Source organism: Dermacentor andersoni, chromosome 1 (genome assembly GCF_023375885.2).
Source record: "Dermacentor andersoni chromosome 1, qqDerAnde1_hic_scaffold, whole genome shotgun sequence".
Taxonomy (NCBI): domain Eukaryota; kingdom Metazoa; phylum Arthropoda; class Arachnida; order Ixodida; family Ixodidae; genus Dermacentor; species Dermacentor andersoni.
Window position 1 is genome coordinate 166,454,381 of NC_092814.1, and position 4,133 is coordinate 166,458,513.

The following is a 4,133-nucleotide window of genomic DNA, read 5'->3' on the forward strand; positions in this document are numbered from 1 at the left end:
CTGGATGCAAGCTGCTTAGGAAAAAAGAGGGTGTGCATGGGCTGGGTGACGACCGGTGAATGACGTAACGCGCCTGACTTGGGAGAGTGCGGGCATACGTGAAAAAAGATGTAGGGAGCGGCGCACTCACCTCGATGACGTCGCGCTTATCAGGTTTAGCAGTAGATGCAAAGATAAGCGCTCCCGTATGGTCGACACGCCAGACGAGCGTGTCCGATCCATTCGAGCGAGCGACCGTCCACCCGCTGTGGTACAAAAAGTCTTGCACCGGAAGTGTTTACACCGCGCCGCAGTCGCGCTTGTTTGCTTTCCTTCTTGCCTGCAGTGCTGCGTCAGCGCCCATGTAGGCTGCACCCCATCGTCGAGGGAAGCGTCACGACAAACAAGAGTCAATGCACCGAACCATATATTAGGACGTGTAGTCTGCGTCGGCGAAGAAAAATAATGACTGCCCAAGAACGGGAAGCGTAGTAGGAGAAACACGCATCGAGTTACTCCGCGCTAGCCGCAACACTTTTTGTGCTAATCGCATATACAGGGCGTCCCAACTATCATGCACCAACATATGCAAATGCTACGCAGCTGGACAGAACCAAGGCAAGGTAGTCAAGGTTGGAGATACACGCTCGGAAAAACACCTCTATGTAGCACGTAGTATTGAGCAACAGAAAGCTGTATCGGGAGTTTTTCATGTCGCTGTACAATTTTCTCATTGACACTTTTCATCTGATTACAATATTTGAGAAGTTGATTAATTAATTAAGACTAATTATTAGACGGCAAAAGAAAACATTCGCTTGGTTCTGTCCAGCTACGTTGCATTTGAATATTGTTAAATCTTGGTGCATGATAGTTGGGACAGCCTGTATACTATAGACGGGGTGTTAAATGATGTCGGGGATGCGTCGTGGTGGTTCAGTAGCTATGGTGTTGTGCTGCTGAGGATGAGGACACGGGTTCCCGGCAGCGGCGGCCACATTCCGACGGGGGACGAATGCGAAAACGCTCGTGTAGCGTCCACAGGGTGCGCGAGAGGGAACCGTGCAGTTGGTCGAAATTAATTTGAAGGCCTCCGTTACGGGGCGTCTCTCGTAACCCCCGGGTTGCATTGGCGCACCAATAGATACACCTATATACTTCACCATTCTAAATTTTTGATATGGCGCTACATAAGATAGTCGGTGAAGTCAACGGAGAGAAGGGCTTTGATGGTGGCTGAGATGACAGACTGACCACAAGTCTAGCATGCTGGGGCAGATAGATAAAGATGGGGGGAGAATAAAGGACAGACATAAGAAAACGCGTGTGACTCAGAAAAGCACTCATATTCAGAGATGCGCATTATAGGAATAAAATTTAGGAAGATCATAACCGTATACTCTTTGGTCGAAACACGCGGGCAACGCTCGCGTGTCTCGTGTACACAGCAAGCGCTTCGTGTCACCGGATATGTATAGTTTTTCACCCACGATTCCAGCTCTCGTTGGACACAGTTGTTCTTTTTGTCGACAATATTTTCATTTGCTTCCTTTTTCAGTTGCGCTGCACTTCCGCCACCATCCAAGAACCTAATTTTAGAACGCGAATTTAGAAGCGCGTCGCATCTTTTCTCGGTTAACACGCCGCACACATTCGCGGCGCCTAGCTGAGAACGAATCGGCTCTATACTGGGGTACAGGAACTGCGGTGGGAGCACCGGCCAGCACCGAGTGGTCGCCAGGAAACGTTGCGTCGAGGATGCCGATCGCGGGATACGAAACCGCCCGGTGCATACTTAAAGGATCTCCACGCATGGATGCCTAATCGAACACCATCTCCGGAGTAATTCGTGCAGTCTCTGCAGGGAAAGCAAGCAGCGTCGCGTCGACCGGTTAGCGTCGCAATAACACTTCCCGCTCGCCTTGCAGTAGTCGTATGCGCAGACGAAGCCCGTGTTCCTTGTTTCTCAGAGTGTCTCGACAAGCGCCGCGGCGTCCTAAGTCCGGCGCGCGTGCCTGCAGGAAAGGACGCGGTCCGGGTGACCCTCGCCGCCTGCAGGGCTGCAGCCACTCACGCTCGTCCGCCGCCGACCGACCACACGCTGGACACGCAGCTCGATCCCCCGATAGGGCTTGGCCAGAAGGAAGACGGCGCTCCGGGCCCAGCGCGATGCAGATCAAGGAAAACTGCAGATTATTGGAGATAAAACAAACAGCTCGCTCGTTTATGCGCGTATTTTGATGATCTTAGACCTCGTAACGTGCTACGTGTTGCCACACTTAGATTTTCATCAACGAACGCTCATATAGTCGACGCGGTACGGTAAGTGAGGAAAAGAAAAAGAAGCGGCATCTGAAGCGCAACGCACCTCCCTTTTGTACACTTCTGCTTGAATGCTACTGCCCTGGTATCGATTGTGCTAAGGCATACGTAATCTTGTAAAAAATGGACGTCAACTGATTAAAAGCGAGAGGGAAAAAATGTATATATATTAGGGAGTTGTTCGCGTTGTTGGCAGAAATGAATAAGACCGGCGTTAGCCAGGGGGTAACCCGAGGAGTTTAAAGAAAAACTGCTGGAGTGAAGGGAGCACCCGTCAAGTGAAGCCGCCGCGTCGCCATCTTGTGCAGGGAGGGGGGGCGGAAGGCAAAAGCACGCCAGTAGCCACAGCTTATGTGTTTCGGGTCGTCGTAACATGCCGTGCGCGGTGCTGTGCCGATCCCAAAATGTGCTAGCGTGCTCGGGTATTTTTGGGAAAGTTGACGTACACGTAGTTGACGTGTTAGCGTTATCCTTCTCTTTTAAATAAGGTTGCAGGCTAGCATAGGCTTGCTCTAAAATAAAGGAAAACTTTATATTTCAGGCTAAAAGGAAACGGGCGCCACCAAAGTTCGGAGACCCTCTATGCAATGAGGCTGCTTAAGCACCGGCAACACCTAATGATAATGAAGCTACTAATGAATACGCGTGTTTGTTGCATGCACTGCTGTTTTTCATGCTAGATTTTCAGTTTTAATTTGCTTTTTCTTTTGACAGCTTCATGATTGAGCAATTTCTACGCTGCATTAAAGAAGGTGAATAAACGCCTAATTATTGCCCCACTCTTTTCCCACTTTGAGGCAGCTGCATATTGATGCCTATAAAATGGAAAAAAATGCCCCAGTACTCGGATATCTGCGATCTGCAGACGTCCAATATGGCTCGCCTCATAGCCCACAGTGTTGCGCTAGAACTTGAACATCCGTTAAGCAATTAAACACCGCTGGAAAATTCGGCGAACAGCACTGCAATGCTCTTGGCAGGCCGCTTCTTAGTTATGTCTACGACTGCTCCGAGTAGCAGTGGGAAAGGCGAAGGAAGAGGCAAAAAAGCTTGGCCTTAAAAACAACTGGCCGCAGTTGGGGCACGAACCCACGACTTCGCATTACGCGTGCGATGCTCTTAGCAGTTGAGCTACCGCCCAAACCGTGTATTGTGTGATAGAAGTTTCGGCTTAGAAAAATCCTTTGAACATAGCGTCAGAACCCTGCCTGAAATAGGAGCAGCACAATATAAGGCAGTCTCTTCACTATTACAAGTTCATTATGCACTCATAAAAAAATTTTCCTTATTTGGCACCTATTCTCCATGGTTTATCGCAAACTTCCGAGGAACGTTTTCAACGTTTCTGGCAAGGGGGCTGCGAGTGTGTCCTGGGGTTTCGCAGGCTACCTCGAGTTCTCTAGTAATTGCTAAAGCTCGTCACCCACCATTTCCAGTCATACGAAATGTTGACACATGCCGACGTATTTATCGCATCTTCCAACACGAACAGCATCCATTAAACCTCGCCCTTAACGGTCGAAACGAAAGCAAAATTCCTGATGTTGTTCAAGAACATAAAGCGTTATTACCAAGATTTGAATTATGCTAGGTAGATGCTAGTTACCCTCCTTGGATGTTATCAAGTCCTAAAATAGAATTATCGGTCGACGGGATCATATCTAAGAGAGACATGTTCATGGTAGCTGCACAGCAACTGGCACTCGTCTAAATTTACTCATTATATCCCCAGTACATCCACGTATATACAGACGGTTCGTGTCATAAAAATTCCTCGACTTCAGCATTCATCATTCCCCATTTGGCGATAGAGCAAACATTTAAATTATCCC